At 40.2% G+C, this 25,286-nt stretch overlaps 1 protein-coding gene across 3 annotated transcripts in view; it reads right to left on the reverse strand.

Annotated features, from left to right (window-relative positions):
* The window catches only part of Dtnb (dystrobrevin beta), a 199,708-nt gene that overhangs the window by 72,715 nt on the left and 101,707 nt on the right, over positions 1-25,286 (reverse strand). The gene's annotated exons all lie outside the window — the stretch shown is intronic.

Raw genomic sequence — 25,286 nt, forward strand, 5'->3', positions numbered from 1 at the left:
ATATTACCTTATCTAACTTGTTAGTTAAGATGAGGTCTCAATAACTTTTTGCCTGGACTGGCTTTGAACCACCATCCTTCCAATCTCTGCCTTCTAAGTAGCTGGAATAACAGGTGTGAACCACTGTTATTCTGTTTGAGACAGGGTCTGGCTATCTAGCCCAGGCAAGCACTGAACTTCACTTTCCAGTCTTTACGTTTACAATATGGAACAGAAGCCCAGAAAAACACATGCATACTCATGCAAGCCTGGGGAAAGAGCTGGGACATGGTCATTTAGCAGCAGGGCTCGGACCCCAGATCCTCAGAGCACAGGGGCCCAGCCTCTTCAGGGTTCCTGGGGATGGTGCCAGGGAAGATCCATTCCTTTGTGTCAGGGACCTGGGTCAAAGGGCAGGGTATAGGCGAAGGGATGGCCCTACCTTGGCCCCCTAACGCTATTACTAGCTGCCCCAGGGTGGACTTGAGCTGAAAGGCTAGGTGTGGGGTCTGCATCAGAGCCTGCATGGATGGGTGCAGGGGCAATGGCCCTGAAACCCTAGTGCCAATCCCCACACTGAGACATATAGGAGGTTGCACACCACTTAATTTTAATTGAATTAATTTCTCTTCAAGATTATTAGATGTTTATACCTCTCAAAGGTCACAATACCGAAATGTACACTTGTCAGTTACAGCTCATTGTTGCCTCATTTTGCTTGCAAACTTTTTAACCAAAACATTTCAATGTTAAATACTAAATTCATAAATAAGACTTTGAAGCAAACTTTTACTATTTCGTTCTATAATCTTAACAGTGAATTTAAATTTTATACCTATACCCTAATTAGAATGTTGGCCTTTTATAGCCTAATCCAAATTTAAATTTGAAAGTAAACTTTTTTTGGTAACTCAGCTTCTGGTTTGGGGAATTATAAGCCTGTTTCTCCATCTTGTGAGAGTCCTGAACAAATAAATCCAAACTCATCAAAAGGAATCTTATTATTTTGTTCAGCCATTCTCCAACCCCTCTCTCTCCCTCTGAGGTCAGCCACAAAAGGTTTCCTTCTTGCATCTGGAGCCACATGATTATTGCCAAATATTTCTCCTGGGAAATCTCTCACTTCCTCTCCTACACTGCAAGAACTGCCTCTCAGAGAGACTGGTTCCTCAGAAGCAGGAAAAGCCAAGCCAGAAAGTCCTTCTCTCTTGTCTAGCTGCCAATTTTCCCTTGCCTTTGAGAGAAGAGTTAATTACATAAGATGTCTGTGTGGAGGTCACATTTACCAATGCTGGTGAATGTTAAGGAACTGTCTCCTTTATTATTTCACAGTACATTCAAATAAAGGCCCAGGAGAACCAGAGAACCTAGAGGTTAAAGAGGGATGTCTGTCTCTCCATCACTTATTAAGTCTCTCTCCCTCCTTTTGAATAGCAATTTCATTCCTGGTTAAGAAACTTAAAAATAAATTTTTCTATTTAAATGAAGAGGATCCAAAATGGAAAGCAATTTGCAGGGAATAGATTTAGGACTCTTGATTTGTGTGTGTGTATGTGTGTGTGCGCGTGCAAGTGCGCGCCTGTCCTGGGGTTTGAACTCAGGGATGGCAACCTGAGTTTATATGACAGTCTGGGGTTTGAACTTAGGGCCTGGGCACTATCCATGAGGTTTTTTGTTCAAGGCTAGCACTGTACCACTTGAGCCACAGCTCCATTTCTGGCTTTATTAGGGTGGAAATGAAAGAGTCCTATGAATTGTCCCACTGCGGGTGGCTTCGAAACAAAATGTTCAGATCTCATCCTCCTGGAGTAGCTAAGATTACGGGCATGAGTTACTAGCTTCCCCAGCTTGGAACTCTTTGATTTTTAAGCCATAGTATAATGTTTATTGTTTTTTTTTTTTTGAGGGGGGGGGGGGTATCCGGTCATGGGGTCTGTACTCTAGGCCTGGGCGCTATCCCTCAGCTCTTCAGCTCAAGGCTAGGGCTCTACCACTTGAGCCACAGCGCCATTCCGACTTTTTTCTTTTTGCTTATGTGGAGCTGAGGAATCGAACCCAGGGCCTCAGGCATGCAAGGCAAGCGCTCTACCACTGAGCCACCTTCCCAGCCCCCAATGTTTATTGTTCTATCTTCCTTCATTTAGGTAACAAATGCTAACTAAGAAATTCAGAACAGAAAAATGCCTTCCTAGGCTATTCAATTCCAAGTTATTCATCTGACTACCTGTCTCCCAGACAAGTAAACTTTCATGCCTATCAATGCTAGCTGCAATGAAATACAGACAACCAATTGTTTTACAGTGAATACAACTTGGTAGGGGGAAGGGGGAAGCAGGAGAAAATGAGGGAGGGAGCAATACTATTCAAAAAGAAATGTACTCATTACTCATGTAACTGTAACTCCTCTGTACATCACCTTTACTAAATTAAATAAATAAATATTATGAAAGAGAACAGAGAGATTAGCTTATTCTTAGTCCTTGTATTTTGCCTCTGGGCCTTTTAAGTGAATTATCTAGCTGAAACATGACAATTCCTATGTAGGACAATTCCTATGTCAGCTGAATAGTTGTTCACACTTACCTGTACCAGAAACCACTGGTCCTGGGAGCACATTGGAATTTGCTTCTTTTTTTTTTTTTTTTTTTGGGTCCGGTCGTAGAGCCTGAACTCTGGGCCTGAGCACTGTCCCTCAGCTCTTCAGCTCAAGGCTAGCGCTTTACCACTTGAGCCACAGCACCACTTCCGGCTTTTTTCTTTTTGCTTATGTGGTGCTGAGGAATCGAACCCAGGGCCTCAGGCATGCAAGGCAAGCGCTCTACCACTGAGCCAACTTCCTAGCCCTGGAATTTGCTTCTTTAGTGTATTATTAGTAATCCATTCCAAAAGTAAGATAAGGCATTTTTCAGAACTAATACAGTTACCCCATTTGTTTAAATATTAAAATAATACTGCATTCAATTTCCTTTCTGACATTCTTACAGAAAAAATAACAATAGAAGAAAAAATGTAATTCCTTGAACATGAATTCATGTGATAAAATTTCATGATTTGTAGCATCTTGTTTGGTCTGATGATACAAAAGTCTTTATGTATCTTGGCAGATATCATGTCCAACTATTATCTCTGGCACACATTTAGAGAACTCTTTTCTAATATTCAAAGCCAGACAGTAATGATCACATTGCATTCTATAAACTCATGGTTACTAGCCCCAAGTTTCATACCTTTTTTTGGACTCCTAACATGTTTTGCTAGAAAGGTAAGAAGCCTGCTTGCAAACCAAGATGAAAGAGGTATTCACAAGCATTGAGGTCTATTTGGGATCTCTCCACCAGAACCACAGTTCATTAGGAAAGCCAGTATCTCTATAATGCAATCTTGGAAGATATAATACACCCAAAAACTTTGGCTCAAAAAATCCTCCCTGAAGACAAAGCTGGAATGAATACTTCCAAGTGAGAAGTAAACATTAATACCAATTATAAGAGGTAAGCCTGGCACAAATGGCTCATAGTAGCTAATCCTTAGCTACTCAGGAGGCTAAGGCCTGGAGGATTGTGGTTTGAAGTCAGCCCCTGCAGAAAAGTCTGTAGGAACATCTCCAATTAATTAGCAAAATGCTTGATTGCCAGTCATGGGCAAAAAAAAACAAAAAACTGATCAAGAGTGTGAGGCCCTGAGTTCAAGCCCTGGTACCAGCATATACATACAATAAATAAAACAGAACCATTAGCACCATCATCTAATGGGCTTTGTTGATCTTTCATATCTAAAACCAGCTGAATGATGATGATGTCACCAGATGGTCCAAGTGTTCCTTCACAGTAAGTATCTCAGCAAGGTAACCTTAGGCACTAATGAGTTCCATACCTAAATGGACACCAAACATGATGTCGTCCAAAAATTTGAAAGGTTCTTTCTTGGTTAATAAGATATGCTTTTTAAAGAAAAAAAAAATAAGAAGAAGGAAGCAGATAGGTTATGTATTTAGAAGGTAGAAAATAATTTGCTAGTCTGAAAAGGTAGTTAAAAATTGGGGGAGGGGGTAGTGTTAGACACAAGTACTCTATCACTGAGCTACCCCAGTGCTTTCCTACTCCCTCCCCCTCCCCCCGCCAAGTACTGAGGTTGTATTCTCTAGTGCTTTACTGCTTAATCAAAAGACAAGAATGTCAGGCTCCAGTGGCTCATGCTTATAATCCTAGCTAACAAGGAGGCTAAGATCTGAGGATCATGGTTCAAAGCCAGCCTAGGCAGGAAAGTCTGTGAGACTCTTATATTTAATTAAGCACCCCCCCCACACCTTAAAAAAAAAAGTCTAAAGTAGAGCTGTGGCTCAAGTGGTACAGTGCTAACCCTGAGCAAAAGAAGCTGAGGAACAATGCCCAAGCCCTAAGTTCAAGCCCCAGGACTGGCACTCCCTTGAAAAACGGATGAGGCACACTTCCTAATTGCTTACCCATGAAAGATAAGATTATCTTTTTGTCATTGACCTAATTATATAGATTTGGAGAAAGATATATAGATAAATAACCACATTGCCAATTAAAGAATATACAAAAGAAACACAGACATTTCTAAAGCTGCAGGAGGCACTGCCCCCTTGTCCCCTTATCCTTAGGTCCTTGGACAGAATGGAACTCCGTTAGACTGCCAATATGCTTACCCCTGCCCTATGATTTTTACTTTTTTTTTTTTTTTTTTTGCCAGTCCTGGAACTTGAACTCAGGGCCTGGGTACTGTCACTAAGCTTCCTTTGTTCAAGGCCCTACCATTTGTGACTTTTTCCTGAGTAGTTTATTGTAGGTAAGAGTCTCATGGACATTCTTGCCTGGGCTGGCTTTGAACTGCTATCTCAGATCTCAGCCTACTGAGTAATTAGGATTATAAGTGTGAGCCACCAGTGCCTGGCTAAATTTCTATTTCTAGTAGTTCAACACAGCCATTTGTGACGTGGGCAGTTTTCAGGATGGAAAGATTTCTCACACTACTTTTTATGTTTTTATACTAGATAGCATCTAGAGACACAGAGGAACATAGAGCTCTCTCTCTCAAGCTCCAGAAGAGGACCAAATTGTAAAATGATAGAATGAAAAAATTAACTATGTAATAGTACTGTTCAGTTTAATATTACTTTACTACACAGTGAAAGTAGTCAAGTGTCTTATAAAACAAATCAACAGAAATGTATTGTTTTAAAGACTTTTCATCATGACTCTTTCCTTGTTTATTAAATGTAAGAGGAAGTTGTGGGGCTGGGAAGGTGGCTCAGTGGTAGAGCACTTCCTTGCATGCATGAGCCCCTGGGTTCGATTCCTCAGCACCATATAAGCAAAAAGAAAAAAGCCGGAAGTGGCGCTGTGGCTCAAGTGGTAGAGTGCTAGCCTTGAGCTGAAGAGCTAAGGGACAGCGCCCAAGTCCAGAGTTCAGACCCCACAACAGGACCAAAAAAAAAAAAAGAGGAAGTTGTTACTACTTTAATAGACATCTACTCCTGTGTTTAAGAAAACTCAAATGTTTCAGCAAGTTGCTGCTCACAGAGGCTAAGTGGAGCACAACAGGCAATGTCATTTCTTGACATTTGCATGGTATGTCACTGCTGAAATCTAAAAAATGGAAACAAATATGTAGCTCTAACGGATGTGCTGTTTTTACCATTCTGGAAAGACAGAGTTGGCTGCCCTTGTACGGTGAACCTGGGATGTTCTAGATGCTCTGGGATCTTGTTAAAACTGAACACAATCATCACCAACCAAGCAGCAGAACATAAGGGCAAGGAAAAGCAACCAAACCTTTGTGCTCTGTGACAAATGCTGCTCCTTTCTCTAGGGATCTGGTATGACATTGCTATCTCTAAGCAAACACAATCATCACATGACAAAAGCTCTTCTGTACAAGGAAGCTTGTCCCACAGAGCATTTTGGGAAAGAGTAGGTACAAAACACAGGGCTACACTCTTCCAGCAAGTCCCTGAAGCAAATATAGCCAAGTCAGGTGCAACACATTAGGTAGGTAACACTCTGGAAGTTTAAAAATGAAACACACTCACCTTCAACAGAATCCCAGTCTTGCTACAAATCAGTAACCCAATTAACCCAGTTAGTGAATCTATCCTGGTGTGGACTTTAAGAAACACGCTCTCCTCCCCACAGATCTCTCATAACTGCTAGACGAGAAAGTAGCCTGTGGTACTGTCTGCCCAGCCAGCCAGGGAATTGGTTCTGGTTTTTTGGCCGAAGAGAAGTAAATGCAAGGAGGGTGAAAACGCAAGACAATGCAAAGAGCTCCTTAATTCATCAAGGCAGCTCACCAGAGGGCAGCTGAAACAAAAGAGCCAGGCAGTATAAGCTGCTGACAGACTGGAGAGACACTTCGGACAGGACAGTCAGGTGATAAGAATGTCCCTGCCACTCGGGGATGCTATGGCTGTTGCTTATTTCATCTAGTAGACAGCTCTTGGTTTTCATCCCTATCATATCCCAGCCTTTATTTGTTAGTGTTCCTTAAATAGTGTAACAGTTTTCAAATAGATTACCAGTGTTCAGAGAACCATTCTATTGCTATTAACATTTGTCTGATTTCTCGTGGTTAAAATTATATTATCCTCAGCAGTCATAATGTCATCATTTGCCCCAAATCACCAATTCTCTACCAGCCTCCCAAATTAGGACAAAAATCTTCCTCTGTGCAGTCATTGCCCAGATAGTACAGCCCAGCTTCCCACCCATCTTCATGTTCACTACTTTGTAGGTTGCTGCATTCACACACACGCTTCTAGTTTTTGCAGTTTCCAGGAAGGAAAGTTTTGTTATTTTTTTTTGCAGCATGGCAAAGCAAAAAGAAAACAAAATAATAAAATAGTAAAAACAGAGGGAATAAAAACTAAGTCCTACACCAACAACCTAAGTGCCTAAGATTTCCGTTATTTACTTAAATAAATAAACAGATGAGAGGAGCCAGACCAACAGATCAGACAACTAACATTAATTTTAATATAAACGCTTTGATACAAAGAGATAAAGACCAAAGAAGAAAATAGATGCACATGTTAGAATAAAGGGTTGATTTATTTCAGACATAGAATAACCATGAATAATAGTTTTCAAAGCTTAGAGCCTTCTAAGGATAAAAAGAGGACTATAGTACAGAATGTGAAGAGCAATGTGAAAAATAGTGGGTAAACAGATAAATGGGGGGGGGGGGGGGGGGCGGGGTCTGAGCAGGAAAGGGCCAGAAGAAGAGAGAAGGGAGAAAGGAGAGGATATTGAAGGTAAAAGGGATTGAAAGAATGATTGGGGGGGGGGGGGGGGCGGGGTAGATGGGATGTGTGTGTGTGTGTGTGTGTGTGTGTGTGTGTGTGTGTGTGTGTGGGAGATGGGAAGGGATAGGAAGGGGAAACAAAGGAAGAGGCAACAATGCTTGATTAAAAATGTCCTCATTATCTTACCCATGTAATTGTAACTCCTCTGTACGGTATTTTCATAATAACAATAATAATAATAAAAGAAAATCTAAAAAAAAATAAAAAAAATTAAAACAAAGAATGATGTATGACATAACAGCACAGTGAAATCCACCGATTATACCACAAGACGCTGTCAGTAGCCAGGTGAGACAGCAGACCAGAGAATGCTCCTTATCAGAGGCTCTACCTCTACTCCATGGAAGATTTTAAATGAATAGAATGTTCCACTGCTTTTAAAAAAAACTGACAACTTTGCTGGGTGCTGATGGTTCACGCTTTTAATCCTAGCTACTCAAGAGGCTGAGATCTGAGCACCAAAGCAAAGCCATCCTGGGCAGGAATGTCCATAGGATTCTTTTTTTTTTCTTTTTGACCAGTCTTGGGGCTTGAACTCAGGGGTTGGCTCTGTCCCTGAGCCTCTCTGTGCTCAAGGCTGGCGCTCTACCACTTGAGCCACAGTGCCACTTCTGGCCTTTTCTGTTTATGTGGTACTGAGGAATTGAACCCAGGGTTTCATGCATGCTAGACAAGCAAGCTACCACTAAGCTATATTCCCAGTCCCTCCAGAGAATTCTTATCTCCAAATAATGCACAAAAAAATTAGAAGTGGAGCTGTGGCTTAAGGGGTAGATTGCTAGTCTTGAGTGGAAAACTGAAGGGACAGAGCCCAAGTCCTAAGTTCAAGCCCCAGTGCTGAATGGCACACTGGCACGCACACACACGCGCGCACACACACACACACACACACACACACACACACACACACACAATTTGGCAACCCCTTCCTAACTGCACAATTTAAGTGAGAAGTTCCTGCTACGTTCACTCATGGTATCCTATGGTTTTCTTTTACAGCATTTAGCACATTTTGCCATTATAGGTAACTACAGTTTATTTGTTGACTGGTCTCATTCAAGAACTGAGAACCTCAGTAGTTCACTGTAGTCATGGTATACACCCAAACCATAACTAGGAACATGGTGGGGATACAGCACAAGTTGTTCAATAACGACTAAGCCCTACTCATATCTGAAAGCTTATGATTCTACTTCCCATTCTCATCTACTTCAAACAACATATTAGATGAAACCCAGAAGTGCCCATTGGCCAAGGGCTTGCTTGAACTGAATTCTAAATGGAACAAATGTCTAGACAGGGAATTTAAAGGAGGATAGCAGACAGGTCACTTGTGATGGTGAAAACCTTTGAGTAAGAGAAGTCATGATGACTAAATGGGAGAGAATACCTGCAAATCTGGAAGCAGAAGCCCTGCTCACGTGCACTGAACACATCAAGTCACATAGGCCAGTTAAATCCATCTTGGGGCCAGGTGTGGTAGCACAAGCCTGCAATAGCCAGGTCTTGGGAGGTGGAGGCAGAGGGATCACAAATTTAAGGCAACCTGGGCTCAGGCTTGACCCAGGCTCAAGGGAAAAAAAAGAAAAAAGAGTGAGGTTGCACCACAACTACTAGAAAATGAAATAAGATATCCAGCTTGTAAAGGAAGAGTTCAAACTATCTCTGTTTGCAGATAATATGAGCTTACCCAAAAAACAATCTTGATTAAAAAAATACAAACAAAAAGGACTATTTGAGCTAACCTTCAACACTGCTTCAGGACACAGATCACACACAAAAAGTCAGTTGTATTTCTATGTATTAGCAGTGAACAACTTGAAAATGAAATCAAGAAAACCATTTCATTTATAAGAACAGCAAATGGGGGCTGGGAATGTAGCTCAGTAGTAGAGTGATTGCCTTGCATACATGAGGCCCGGGGTTTGATTCCTCAGCATCACATAAGCAGAAAAAGCCGGAAGTGGTGTTGTGGCTTAAGTGGCAGAGTGCTAGCCTTGAGGTGAAGAGCTGAGGGACAGCGCCCAGGCCCAGAATTCAAGCCCCACGACCGGGATTGGGGGGTAGGGGGTGGGGGGGGGTGTGTGTGTGGAAGACAAGAACAGTAAATGCCTAGAACAAATCTAACCCAAATGTAAAACAAATGTACTGTAAACCATAAAACATCATTGAAAGAAACTAAAGACAGGCTAAATAAATGGAAAGACTAGTAATGATCATGGACTGGAAGACCTAAAGCTGTTAACATAGCAAAATTCTCCTCCAATGACCTGTGGATCTAATGCATCACTATCAAAATCATGGCAGAAGTCGATGAGCTAATTATAAATTCATATGGAAAAGCAAGGGACATAGAACAGCCAAAACCAACTTCCAAAAGAGAAATAATGTTGGAAGACACAAAATTCCTAATTTCAAACACTACTAACTTATTTCAAGGTAGGCTAGTTTGCTTTATGTTCAAACATATGTCCACCATTCAATCCCTACCACTGCCAACAAAACAATACAACTATCGAATACTTAGAGATAGTCAGAAATTATCCATTAATTTTTCAAGTGATGCAAAAATACCTAATTAATATCTGAAATTATTAGCTCTGAAAAAAACAAAAACTAGTTAAGGCTAACTTACTATGGAAGGATCGACAAACAGAAAATGAGGCCTTCCTAGATCACTGTCTACCCTGGTATCTACCAATGCTATGCACTCACTTAACACACACACACACACACACACACACACACACACAAACTGTCTACCCTAGTATCTACCAATGCTATGCACTCACTTAACACACACACATACACACACACACACACATACACACACACACAAACACAGAGGGCTGTCACTGCGGCCTGACTAGTCTCTCAACCCTATTTCTCCTGTCCCTAGTGGGGAAACAATACATAGATACACTGGCAGGCAGGTAAAGAACCCTGATGTGGACAGAAGGCTGACAGTACCTTCCGAGGTGTCATTCCTATTGATGGTGGCAATCTTATGGAGCCGCCAGTAATTTTTCTTTGATAGTTATTTTACTGCTCACATCAATAAGGCATCCAACTTGAATTGTTTCAAACCTTTCCTAAAGGATTACATAGTCAAGGTAGTCTTCAGGGATCCTCTCTTGGGAAAGAGTGTCTTACATATGAGGGTTGCTTCATATATATATATGGGGCTGGACACTGTTTCTGAGCTTCTTTTGCTCAAGGTGACCACTCTACCAATTGAGCCACAGCACCACTTCCAGTTTTTTTTTAGTTTATTAGAGATACTAGTCTCACAGACTTTCCTGATGGGCTGGCTTCGAGCTGTGATCCTCAGACCTCAGCCTCCTGAGTTAACTAGGATTACAGGTGTGAACCACTGGCTCCCCTATATTTTTAAGAAGAAAAAAAAAAACCAAAACCTTGTTATTACTTACATATCTACTATATCCTATTTCTCTTTTTCCTTCTATTGCAACCAATACTATTTAAAACCACAAAATTGTTAGAGATTCAGCCTTTTTCAGTTTCACAACACAGCATCCTCCAAAGTCTTTAACTATGTCTGTGACATCAGTGTCTCCGTTGTCACTAAAGGTGCTCTGAGTCACCAAACAAGTACCCAGAAGATGTCATCTTCATTTCTGTACAAACCGTATAAAAGCTGCTCTTTTGTGTCTAATATCCCTACTGGAAATTTTACAACAGTCTCTTCTATAATATTAGGCCAGATGCATGCAACTATTTCATGCATTTATTTATTTTTGTCAGCCCTAGAGCTTAAACTCTGGCCCTGTGCACTGTCCTTGAGCTCTTCAGCTCAAGGCTAGTGTTCTACCACCTCTGAGCCACAATGCCACTTCTGGTTTTCTGGTGGTTAACTGGAGGTAAAAGTCTCAGACTTTCCTGCCCAGGATGGCTTTGAGCCACAATCCTCAGATCTCAGCCTCCTGAGTAGGAAGGATTTCAGGTGTGAGCTACTGGCACCTGGCTATTCATTTTTTATTTTTAAAATTGAATTTAATCTTTTCTGCACACATAATTAATCATCTTGATGTAATGGAAATATAGAGAACCCTGAACTCAACAATGTGATATCTTTAGGCACACAGGGGATATTTTGAAAAACACTTTCAGATACTAAACCATAAAAGAAATCTCTCTACTTTACCAAAAAAATCACCATCATAAAAAATTCCACCTCTGACCAAAATTTAATGTGATCAGAGTGCACCAGAAACCAAACTAAATATTAGGTATTTTGAATTTTTTCAAGTGTCTTAACAGTATACTTTAGAAAATAACTGCTGAAATCCACTACTAAATAATCATCTAAAAAATAAGACATTAAAAAAAACAAAAAAGAAAAATAAATAAAAACAAGATTCTAGTAATAGTGTTTTGATTGTTCTGCTTTTTTTCCCATCAAAACACCAATCCCCAAAGTTCTGTTTCCAAAGCATATGTATTCCATGATCATCTCCAAGCTTACCTCAATGCCTGCCTGATATCTTCATTTAGATGGTGATCTCTACCAACTCAAAGTCATCCTATATAATTGTCATCTCCATCCTTTTAGTTATTCAAGCCAAAGTGACTTTCTTTAGCAACCCCATGTCCAATGTATCTGCAAACCTATCAGCTCAGATATATCCAACGATTATGTATCTGGTCATTTCTCAGTACTCCTACTGCTATCCACCTGGGGCCCACCCATGGTTATCTGTTTCCTAGATCTTTTCAAGTTTCTTGAAACTTTATCTGTGGGCATTATTATCTGACTCAGTACTGGGTTTTTCTCCACAGACAATATTAGTTTGCTCCTGAAAGGTTTCTGGGACTATCACCCTATAAAAATGGCAATAAGTCCAATTTCTGAGTTTCAATGTTCTGGCTGAAACTATGGTATAGACTGATTTCAAACCCATGAAAATGATAGGTTTTGGTTAGGAAGTTCTCTTTGGGGCCTTGGTTGCTTATTAATTGTGGTATACTCTTAACTGCCAACTTTCTTAAAGGGTCAGGAATAAAATATTTGTTTCCTACCTAACAACTTGGTGAATATCAGTAGGATTTTGAAATGAAGAGATTATAACTCAGAATGCCCTTGCAATCAGATAAACATAATATTAACACCATAAATTTGTGTGGAGGCATGGAAGATGCTCAATGTATGTATTCTTTTGTGTAGCATCATACACATACAATTCATTTTTACTTATTCACTTCATTTATGTGCAAAATGAATGTATTATAATGCTAATATAAGTTGGTTTTATGCTTTCAATTCATGCTGGTTCAATTTCTGAGTATCTATTTTATCCTCCCATATGTAGAAATTTAATTTTTATTTATTTACTTACTTATTTATTTTGTGTTGGTCATGGGAATTGAACCCAGGGCCTGGGTGCTGTCCCTCAGCTCTTTGGCTCAAGGGACAGGCACTACCACATAGCCACACGGTCACTTCCAGTTTTCTAGTAAGATAAGAGTCTCTCAGACTTTCCTGCCTAGGCTGGCTTTGAACCTCCATCTTCAGATCTCAGCCTCCTGAGTAGCTAGGATTACAGGTGTGAGCCACTGGCACTTGGCCTTATTTTTATTTTGTGCTTATCCTGGGACTTGAACTCAGGGCCTGGGCACTGTCTCTGAGAGTCTTCTGCTCAAGGCTAGTGCTCTACCATTTGAGCCACAGCTGCCCTTTCAGCTTTATGGTATTTATTAGAGATAAAGAGTCTGATGGACTTTGCTTCCTGGGCTGGCTTTGAAGCCTGGTTTTCAAATCTCAACTTCCTGAGCTAGGATGACAAGGGTAAGCCACCAATGCCTAACAGATTTAAATTTTTTAGCTTTCAGAAAGGTTATGTTTGCACAAAAACTCAGGGACAGCACCCAGGCCTTCAGTTCAAGGCCCAGAACTGGAAAGAAATATTTAAAAAATAGTTGTGTTCATAAAGACAACAGCAGTAATAGTTAAATCAGTTTCTTAAGATGGACATATTAAATATTAATGTCAAGGAGCTCTTTTTTTTTTGTCGGTTGTGGGGCCTGAACTCTGGGCCTGGGTGCTGTCCCTCAGCTCTTCAGCTCAAGGAGAGCACTCTTCCACTTGAGCCACAGTGCTACTTCCGGTTTTCTGAGTGGTTTACTGGAGATAGGAGTCTCACAGACTTTCCTGCTTGGACTGGCTTTGAACTGTGATCCTCAGATCTCAGCCTCCTGAGTAGCTAGGATTACAGGTATGAGCCACCAGCGCCTGGCTCAAGGAACTCTTAACAAGAATGCTTTTCTTGTACTAATCTGGATATAAAATACTGAAAAAAATAACAGCTGGATTTATATGGAATTAAACATGAAATGGTGATAGAAGAAATGACTAAAGAGGAAATAAAAATCCCTTAAATTCTGAAAGATACTGTACTAAAAAATAAAAAAATCAATAAGAAAGATTATTCAATACAATTTAATTGAACAGTCCCTCAAATTAATGCCTAAAGCCAACATTTCTAATTTGTACACATATAATTATTCTTTAACACCACCTAAGGCAGAAAAAGACAAAAAGAGCTGCTTTGCATCACAGGAGAAGATTCTTATTATTACCTATTCATCTTTTCAAGTAGCAAAATAAGGCTTCACTCCAGAAGCTCATAAAAAATAGTCTTTTACAACTGAGTAACCTCTCTTCGGTTACCTTCCAAAGTTTTAGTAAGAGGAGCAAAGTCACATGGTAGAAACAAGCAAGAGTCCTATAATGTAGCCCTGAAGAAAGGAACTACAGGAAAAGCTGCCGAATTTCACCCAATTCAACTAGAATTTACAACCGTGCTCCATACTCCAGAAGCAGGAACCAAGGGTGTACATATACTCCTAGCCCTTGAAGGTACAAAGCAGAGGCTTACAGAAACAGTCTAATCAACACTCAGGAACTCCATCAAGGAGGAAATAGCATTCTACTGGGAGTCCTACCTTCCTTCATTCCTCTTAATTTTGTAGGATATATATTAAATTCTTTTGGGAGGAGACAGGGGGAGTCAGTCATGGGGCTTGAACTCAGAGCTTGGGCGCTGTTCCAGAGGTTATTCCCTCAAGGCTAGCACTCTACCACTTAAGCCACAGTGCAACTCCTGGTTTTCTGGTGGTTAAGTGGAAATAAGAGTCTCACAGACTTTCCTGCCAGGGCTGGCTTTGAACTGTGATTCTCAGATCTCAGCCTCCTGAGTAGCTAGGATTACAGGTGTGAGCCGGGCCCACTGGGAATTCTTGACGGCATTCTCCTCCACTTCTCCTGTTCATCCATCTATCCCTTTCTTCTTGACCCCACCTCTTTCAGGTACCCACTCCCTGGTGTTCAGAACTTTAGGCACTAAAAAATCTTTTGTATAAAGTGTGATGGTACTGGGACTTAAACTCTGGCCTCTTGCTCTCACTTGGCTTTTCTTTTTTCATTTTGACAATAGGGTCTCATGCACAATATGCAGATGCTCTTCCACTTGACCCATTCCTCTACTTTAGCCTTTTAGTGGATAACTGGAGTTAAGAGTCACACAGACTTTCCTGAATAGGCTATCTTCAAGCCACAATCCTTAGATTTAGTCTACTGAGTAACTGGGATTACAGGTATGAGCCACCAGGGTGTATGATTTTTGTTGTTGTTGGTCGTGGTGGGGCCTGAACTCTGGGCCTGGACGCTGTACCTCAGCTCTTCAGCTCAAGGCTAGCGCTCTACCACTTGAGCCACAGCACCACTTCTGGCTTTTTCTACTTCTGTGGTGCTGAGGAATCGAAACCAGGGCCTCATGCATGCAAGGCAAGCACTCTACCACTGAGCCACCTTCCCAGCCCCAGGGGATGTGATTTTTAAAAACCTACTTGGAGTGGGATGCCAGTGGTTCATGCTGGTAATTCCAGCTACTGGCTTGAAGCCAACATGGGTAACAGTCTCTGAGATTCTTATGTCCAGGTAGTCACCCCAAAGCCAAAGTGAAACTGTGTATCAAGTGGTAGAGTTAACTTTGAACAAAAAAAGGTCAGGGGCACGGCCTAGTCCCTGAGTTCAAGCTTCAGGACCAGCAAAAACAAACAAGCAAACAAAAACTATTTGTACTTAAAAGAGCATGGATAAACCTCAAAATCAGTCTGAAAATAAAAGAAATTGGGCACAAAACAATATACACTGTATGATTCTGTCTAAATGAAACATCTAGAAAAACCAAATGTATAGAAACAAGCAGCACAGCCATTTCCCCTGGATCTATGCTTTCTGTTTCAGTTACATATGATTTGAAAATATTAAATGGAAAGTCCTAGAAATATGGGATTCATAATTTAAAATCACTTTTGTTACACTATTTTGTTATAATTGGTCCGTTTTTACTGTTAAGTGTTCATCTCTCAGGGTCCTCAGTTATAAATTAAACTATCAGAAATGAATGTGGGGGGGGAGGAGGATTGGATGGGGGGGCGAGAGGGAGGATGGGTGGGAAGGGGAAACAAAGGAGGAGGCTACAATGCTTGATAAGAATGTACTCATTATCTTGCCCATGTAATTGTAACCCCTCTTATACAGTATTTTCACAATTAAAAAAAAAAAAAAAAAGAAATGAATGTGTACATTAGGTTTGGCACAACCTGCAGTCCCAGTCACCCACCTGGCCTCTTCCCATGCCCTCCGTGGACAGGAGGAACTAACTGTAGTCTGGTGATTGTCTGGGCCTGGAGGTGGGAGCTGAGATTTACTACGAAGGGATACAAATGAACTTTTTTGGATGATGGGTTATTCTAAAACTAGACAGAAGCGCTGGTTACAAAATCGTATAAATTTAGCTGAAGTATTTTAGCTGTCACAGTGAGAACATTTTATGGTACATAAATTAGACTTCAATAAAACTATCACATACAAGAAAGTCAAGACAAATCAAAATCATGAGATATTATTTCACATCCATGGCAATGGTGACTACATAAAGTAAGTACTGGTGAGGGTGTGGAGCAAATGAAGCTCTGTGCTCTGTTGGTAGGATAGTAAAATGGTGCAACCTCTATGAAAACCGTATGGAGACTCCTCAGAAATTAGAAATAGGCTGGGGCCATGGTTCAAGTGGTAGAGGCCTGCTTACTGAGCACTAGGCCAAGTTCAAATCCTTGTACCACCAAAAAAAATTTTTAAAGAACTACTACATATTCAACTTCCCTTATAATCCTGGCTGGGATTATAGGTATGAACTACTATACCTGGCCAAATGCAGGATCTTAAAGAGATAATTTGCACACTCATTCTTATAGCACACTATTCTTAACAGTCAAGAGAGAAGCAATACATCTCAAGTGCCCACTGACAGAAGGATAAGCAAAATGAATATATAAAAAAATTGTTCTTTCTTGCCAGGCACCAATAGTTCACACCTACAATCCGGTTCAAAGCCAGTCAGGGCAGGAAAGTCTCTGAGAATCTTATTTCCACTTAACTACCAAAAAACTGGAAGTGGCACTGTGGCTCAAGTGATAGAGTGCTTGCCTTGAGCTGAAAAGTGCAGATACAGCGCGCAGGCCTACAGTTCAAACCCCATAAATAAATAAATAAATAAATAAATAAATAAATAAATAAATAAATAAATAAATAAATAAATAAATAAATGTTATATCTTAAGAAGGACGGAAATCCTGTCATGTGCCTCCAACTTAAGGAGAACACTGTACTACAAGAAACAGGCAAGACACAGAAGACAATGCACAGGGCTCCATTTCTATAAGGTATCTAAAGTAGTCAAGTTCATACACAAAAAGAATGCCTGTTACGGGAAGTGAGGAAAGGGCATAATTTTTTAATGAGGATAGTTTTATATTTGCAAAATGAAAAATTTTTGGAAATCTGTTTCACAGCATGATTATACTTAACATTTTTTAAGCATATGCTAAAATGTAGCGAAATGTTACATATATATAATTACACTACATAATTGTATAATTATATATTACTATAATTATATTAATATATGTAATATACAGTTAATATAATTAATATATTTACATGTTACATGTAATATATTATAAAATTATATTATTTATATACACATACATACATACAAACCCACATATATAATTATTACTTGTGCCAGAGTTCTACTTGTGGCTTTTTTATGGTTAATTAGAGGTAAGATTCTTATAGACTTTTCGGCCCAGGCTGGCTAGCATTCTACTACTTGAGCCACTGAGCCACTATGCCACTTCCAGCTTTTTCTGTTTATGGGGTACTGAGGAATCAAACCCAGGTCTTCATACACGCTAGGCAAGCACTCTACAACTAAGCCACATACCCAGCCCTGGTACACATTTTTTACACAATAAAAACAACAATAACTAAAGGATAAGGATTTAGGGCCACATGAGATTTAGAATTTAAAAGCAAAGTACTCTGTGGTAGTGCAGTGCAGATAGGATGAAAAGATTCCAAGGGCAGAGTATAACTCAGAAGAATAGAGTCACAGCCACTTGTAAACAATTACCCTCTTAGGATTAAGCCAAGTTTTGTTGTATTAAATAATGCAGGATCTCCTTACTGTACACAAGTCAATCACTATAGTTGCTACTGATAGAGCCATTTCCTCTCTATTTTTTATGTTTGCACACACATACCACATATATATTACATATGTGTATTCTCAGATATATGCATGTTTTCTCCACATCAACACACACACACACATATATTTGGGCAAAAATCTTATCCTATTTCTAGGATTTTTGTAGATGAAGCATGACTCTCTCTGTGCTATTTACTTCTGAAGGGGGACACTTCCAAGATAGGCAGTATTTCCAAGCACAGAGTGAGTAATTTGTGATCTTCATCCTGAAATGGACAATACTCAGTGCAGGACCTACTGTAGCTGTTGGCTTTAAGGGACAACGTGTTCCTCAGCTGACCTGTCTCCCAAATCATAGTAGCAAAGTAAAGACGGAAGTAGTAATCCAAGAGTCATGACAATCTTCACATTCTAAGCTGTATGAGCAGAAGAATAAAAAAAAAATCAATTGTTCTTTCCCTAGAAGGTAAATGATACAAGCTTAGGATCTCAGGTGCCTGATGGATCACTGGTGATTATGTCACCCAGGATACCATTTGTAAAATCATTTAACAGCAGAGAATTATGATTTAAGAATAAAAATATAGTATTTGCCCATCAGAAACAGCTGGAAATTACAATCTTCCAAATAGGTTCAGACTCAGAGTCAGCTACTCTCTAGAGTGACTAGTGCATTAGATCTACCTAGCACCCTATGGAAAGATCATATTGCATCCTCAACAGAGACTCCACCTATACCAGACACAGAGCCCTATGTGCAACACACAAATACAGAAGACTGGCAGCATTATCAATTCTGCAGCATCTGACAATTTGTTTGGGAATACAATAAATGCAGTAACTCTTTGAAATAAACAAACATGGCTTTAAAATGAGGCTGCCAAGATCAGGCAAATTATCTGGTTCAGAACAATTTACCAGACAACACCCTTGTCACAAAAGCCATTTCCAACCCCAGACTCGCTGGTATTTCAAAGCAAATGTCACCAAAAACAATGCTTCAATAACTAAACAACATGCAAAAGAAGCCAGACCTGGGTTACAAATGGCCTTACATGATTCCTGCTCTCAAGATTTCTATTGATCCATTTTAAGTCACAGTGAGTAAGAACAAGAAAGGCAGATTTACTGTGTTACACTGAGTTCACAAGCACCAAAAGCTCTAGTGTTTAAAATCTAGTTTTAAAATTCAAAAAGAAAATTTTTTGACGTCAGTAAAGGGGGGTAAAGACAATACATTCTTCAGATCAAAGTAATGCATACAGAGTCTAAGTATTAAGTAGAGCAGTTTAGAGGGAACAAGAACATTGAATTGCTTAAACTGTATTTTTAGAATTTAAATAACAGTATTTTTCAATTGTCTTAGTTAAGTCTGTTTTGTTGTAGAGTATGGAGAAAATTGGCATAGCTGTTTGAAGCATATATTTATATGCACACAAAGCCATCAAGAGACAAACAATAAAGGTCTTTTACTAAGAAGCAGATCGGTTCTAGGCAACCAACAACCCGGGGTATCCCAACAAGAGATAAAAAATGAACCTTCCCCTTTGGGTGAACCATCACATCAAAGATGATGAGCATTCAGAAAAAGGAATGGAAAAAGGTTTTCTCTATTCTTCTTTTTCTTTTCTTTTTTTTTTTTTTTTTTTTGCTGGTCCTGGGGCTTGAACTCAGGGCCTGAGCTCTGTCCCTGAGCCTCTCTGTGTTCAAGGTTAGCACTCTACTAGTTGAGCCACAGCACCATGTCCAGCCTTTTCTATTTATATGGTACTGAGGAATCAAACCCAGGGCCTCATGCATACTAGGCAAGCACTCTAGCCACATTCCCAGCCACTCTCCACTCTTCTTTAACAGCTGAGGTTGGGCAACTTTTTCTGTAAGGGGCCACATAGTAAAAATAAAAACTTCAGGCTTTGAGAGCCATGAGCTCACAATCTTTTTTTTTTTTTTCCTCGAAAGTGTAAGCATATTATTACATTTTCTTTTCTTTTCTTTTTTTTTTTTTTTTTTTTTGTGAAAATACCGTACAGAGGGGTTACAATTACATGGGCAAGGTAATGAGTACATTTCTTTTTTTTTTTTTTTTTTGGGTCCGGTTGTGGGGCCTGAACTCTGGGCCTGGGCGCTGTCCCTCAGCTCTTCAGCTCAAGGCTAGCGCTCTACCACTTGAGCCACAGCGCCACTTCCGGCTTTTTTTCTTTTTGCTTATATGGTGCTGAGGAATCGAACCCAGGGCCTCAGGCTTGCAAGGCAAGCGCTCTACCACTGAGCCACCTTCCCAGCCCCATGAGTACATTTCTTATCAAGCATTGTCACCTCCTCCTTTGTTTCCCCTTCCCATCTCTTCCCATCTCCCCATGCCCTTCCACCCCCCTCCCTCCCCACCCCCCCCAGCCCCACCAAAGTTGTAAAGTTCGTCTTTCAACATAATGTCTTGTACATCTCATTGTTGCAATGGATCCACCTCCCTACTTAAACAATTTGTTTTTTTCCCTTCCCCTCCACAAAGTATATCAACATCAAATACAGTGAAAACAGGGGTTATATTGTGGGGGAGGGACATACAAAGCAACAAAGAAATCATCTTATATAAGTGTTAGAAACAATCGCAAAAAAGAAAAAAACATTTTGAATCATTATCATGGGGTTCATTTTGCCTAACATCAACTTATCTGATGGTTTCTGATTGTCTCAGACATATACTAGTAATTGCAAATAAGGGAAACCATGGGACCTATGTTTCTTTGGGCCTGGCTTACTTCACTTAATATAATTTTTTCCAAGTCTTTCCATTTCCTAACAAATGGGGCAGTGTCATTCTTTCTGATGGAGGCATGGAATTCCATTGTGTATATATACCATATTTTCTTGATCCATTCATCTACTGAGGGCATCTGGTTTGGTTCCATATCTTAGCTATGGTAAGTAATGCTGCAATAAACATAGTTGTGCTGGTAGCTTTAGGACGGTCTTGTTTGTGATCATTTGGGTAAATGGCCAAAAGTGGGATTGCTGAGTCATAGGGGATGAGCTCACAATCTTATACACCCATTCTGCCTCTGCAATGGACACCAACCATGAATGAATATGGCCCAAACTCTATTATGAACAATCATGAACTTCATATATTTTTCACTTCACAAAATATTATTCATTAAAAAAATATATTTAGTCACTTAAAAACTTGAGTGTAGCTGGGTGCTGGTGGCTCACACCTGTAAACCTAGCTATTCAGAAAGCTGAGATCTGAGGGTCACAGTTCAAAGCCAGCCCGGGCAGGAAACTCCGTGACTTTTTTTTTTTGGGTCCGGTCATGGGGCCTGAACTCTGGGCCTGGGCGCTGTCCCTCAGCTCTTCAGCTCAAGGCTAGCGCTCTACCACTTGAGCCACAGCGCCACTTCTGGCTTTTTTTTTTTTCATTTTGCTTATGTGGTGCTGAGGAATCGAACCCAGGGCCTCAGGCATGCAAGGCAAGTGCTCTACCACTGAGCCATCTTCCCAGCCCCTCCGTGAGACTCTTATCTCCAATAAACCACTAGAAAACCAGAAGTGGTGTTGTGGCTTAAGTGGTAGAGCGCTTGCTTTGAGCTGAAGAGCTGAGGGACAGCGCTCAGGCCCAGAGTTCAAGCTCCACAACCGACATGTGCGCGTGCGTGTGCACGTGCACACACACACACACACACACACACACACACACACGAGTGTAAGGGCCATACAAAAATAGGCAACATGAAAACATAAAAAATCTTGACTTTTGCCAGGCTCATGCCTATAATCTTAGCTATTCAGGAGGCTGAGATCTGAGGATCATGGTTCAGGACTATCCTGGACAGGAAAGTCCCTAAGACTCCTATCTCCAATTAACCACCAGAAAAACCAGAAATGGAGCTGTGGCTCACTGAAGTGGTAAAACATAAGCCTTGAGTAAAAAGAGCTCAGGGACAGCACCCTGAGTTCGAGCCCTACAACAACAACAAAAAATTATAGTGCTCTACCACTTTGAGCCACAGCACCACTTCTGGTTCTTGAGGGGTTAATTGGAAATAAGAGTCTCAAGGGGACTTTTCTGCCTGGGCTACCTTCAAACAATGATCTTCGGATCTGAGCTTCCTGAATAGCTAGGATTACAAGCGTGAGTGAGCTCCATATGCCCAGCGTGGAATACATTTTTTATGGTAATAAAATAAGCTCTTTTAAGGGGCCATGTAAATATTGGGGTTATATAAATACAAATGAATTTTTTTTTTTTGTCATGGGGCTTGAACTTTGGGCCTGGGTGCTATCCTTGAGCTCTTCAGCTCAAGGCTAGCGCTCTATCGCTTGAGCCACAGTGCCACTTCTGGTTTTCTAGTCTCATGGACTTTCCTGGCTGGGCTGGCTTTGAACCGTGATCATCAGATCTCAGCCTCCTGAGTGGCTAGGCTAACCAGCCACCAGCGCCTGGCTTACACAAATAATTTTTATACATTTTTCAACTATTCTTCCTAAATGAACACTTTAAAATAAATATGCACAAAGTGTTTTGGAGGAAAGAAAAAAAGAACACATTACAGGTTGACAGTCAGTCAGCCCCTGTTGGGAGACTAGATAAATCTCAGGGGCGTGTGGAGGGTAATGGTCCTGGTTCTTTCTTGCTGGAACTTAAGAATATAGACACAAAGCCAACATCAGCATGTTTTGTCCCTCTCAGAAATAACCATAAACTGGAGTATAATGGGGACTAAAGCAAATGGAAGTAATCGGGCTTATAAATCATGTGACTGGAGAACTGAATCTTAAGAAATAACGGTTTGGGAAGTGGCGCTGTAGCTCAAGTGGTAGAGCGTTCGCCTTGAGCTGAAGAGCTGAGGAACAGCGCCCAGGCCCAGAGTTCAAGCCCCACTACTGACAAAAAAAAAAAAAAAGAAATAACGGTTTGAATTATGAGAGCAAACAAGTCTACCAGAGACATTAAGAGTTAAAAGTATAAAAATGTTTTGAACAAAAGAAGCAACTAATTTCTCTCAGAAACTTAGAAGAAAGCTGGCTAGAGTGCTAAAATGTGAACGCAAGGCTTGAGGTTTATTGGAAAAACCTTGTTTACACAATTGTGTCAACTCCAACAGGAAGAAACCCAAGGAATTATGCCTGACATCTAGTGGAGGCTTTAAGAAAGTATGGAGACAAAAATTACATGAAAGGAGAAAAAATTACATATAAAAATAAGTCTGCAGAAGTCATCATCTACGGTATCATTCATTCATTCATTCATTCAACATATTGTAAGTGCCTATAATGCTTTGGGAGCAAGGCTCAGCACTGGAAATGCTATGGACTAGAAGCCAAAGTCCTAGCCTTTGTGGAATTTATATTTTCATGATGCAGTGTATTTTATTTTGAGGAAAAGACCTTAACATTTTTGAAGTTATTTATGACATATGAGTTTCTTAAAAGCATTTTCATATGTATTACCCTTAAACAGTATCTTGAGATAGTTGATAGCTTTATTATCATCATTTCTAAGAAAGGTCTTGTGATTTTTTAAATCTAATTTTCTATCGTATTACCTTTTATGATTCAACAAATCAGCTATTCAAACTCCCTCTTAATTCTGAACTTACCAACTGTTTCTAATGCTTCAACTGCTGCCTGTTCTACAGTAACAATTTTCTATTGTGTCAGTGCAGTAGAAAAGGATTGGTCTAGCTGAGAGTGGTGGTACATACCTATAACCCTAGCAATCAAAAAGTTGAGACAAGAGTTTCTCAAATTTGAGGCCAGCCTGGACTACACAATGAGAAACTGTCTCAAACACAAAAGAATTAATCCAACATACAAAAGACCTTTCTTTTTTTTGTTGGTCATGGGGCTTGAACTCTGGGCCTGGGCGCTGTCTCTCAGATCTTCAGCTCAAGGTTAGCGCTCTACCACTTGAGCCACAGCGCCACTTTTGGTTTTCTGGTGGTTTATTGGAGACTAGAGTCTCACGGACCTACCTGCCCGAGATGGCTTTGAACCATAATCCTCAGATCTCAGCCTCCTATGTAGCTAGGATTATAGGTGTGAGCCACCAGTCCTGGCTCAAAAGACCTTTCTATGTCAAACTATAAAACTTTACTCAAAGTCACAAAAGGTTATTTAAGTAAATGGAAAGATAACAACGTATTTGTGGAATGGAGTATTTAATACTGTGAAGTTGCCAATTTTCTACAATTTGATCTTTAAATTTCATAAACAAATTTCATGAATAAATAAATCTCCAACATAAAGTTTCCTGCCTGGTGCTGGTGGCTCATGCCTGCAATTCTAGCTACTCAGAAGTCTGAGATCTGTCACTGTGGTTTGAAGGCAGCCCAGACTGGAAAGTCACTGAAGCTCTCATCTCCAATCAAGTCTACATAAAAGCTGGAAGTGGAGCTATGTGGCTCAAGTGATAGAGAGCTGCTCTAAGTAAAAAAGCTCAGGAACAGCATCCCCAGGACAGCAGACACAGACACATGGGCAGACAGAAACACACACACACACACACATACATACCCCTACTTACTCACACACATATCCAGCAACAAAATTTTTATGGGAAATTGAGTAAGCTGACTACAAAGTTTATATGAAAGAGAAAACAAAGGAAAAAGAATAGATGAGATACTACTGAAAAGATAATAAATCTTTTATGGTAATTAAGATAGTATGACAATGATACAGAGACAGAACAGAATAAAGAGCCCAGAAACTAGCCTGTGCATATCTGGAAACTTCAATTTTACAATGGTGGTACCACAAGGCAATGGGAAATGACAAATTACCCAATAATCACTAGACACTATATTGAAAATGAACTATATAACTTGTAGGTGGGGATGAGAAGGAAAAACTAGGAGAGAACGAAGGAAAGGGTAGTGCTGTCCAAAAGAAAAGTACTCTTTACCTGACTTACACAACTATAATCCCTTTGTGCATCACCTTTATAATAACAATAAAAAATTTTTATATAAAAAAATTACCCAATAAATCATGCTGAAAAAGTCGTTATTCAAATGCAGAAGAGGAGAGAGGTGAATACTCTACATCACAGTATACACAAAAATCCATACCAGATAAATTAAGGGCCTATGTAAGAGGAATACCTTAGAGTATAAGAGAAAAAGAAAAAAACTTGTTGAAGCAGGCATAGAATTTTAAAAAAACATCCAACACAGAAATTATTAACCAAGCCAGGTGCTGGTGGCTCACACCTGTAATCCTAGCTACTCAGGAGACTGAGAATTAAGGATTGCAGTTCAAAGCCAGTCCAAGAAGGAAAGTCCGTAAGACTCTTATCTCCAACTAACACCTGAGAACCGGAAGTGGCGCTGTGGCTCAAGTGGTAGAGCACTAGCCTTGAGCTGAAGCACTCAGAGACAGCGCCCAGGCCCAGAGTTCAAGCC

This window comes from Dipodomys spectabilis, unplaced genomic scaffold, assembly GCF_019054845.1.
Source record: "Dipodomys spectabilis isolate Male_0828 unplaced genomic scaffold, ASM1905484v1 ptg000210l, whole genome shotgun sequence".
Lineage (NCBI taxonomy): Eukaryota > Metazoa > Chordata > Mammalia > Rodentia > Heteromyidae > Dipodomys > Dipodomys spectabilis.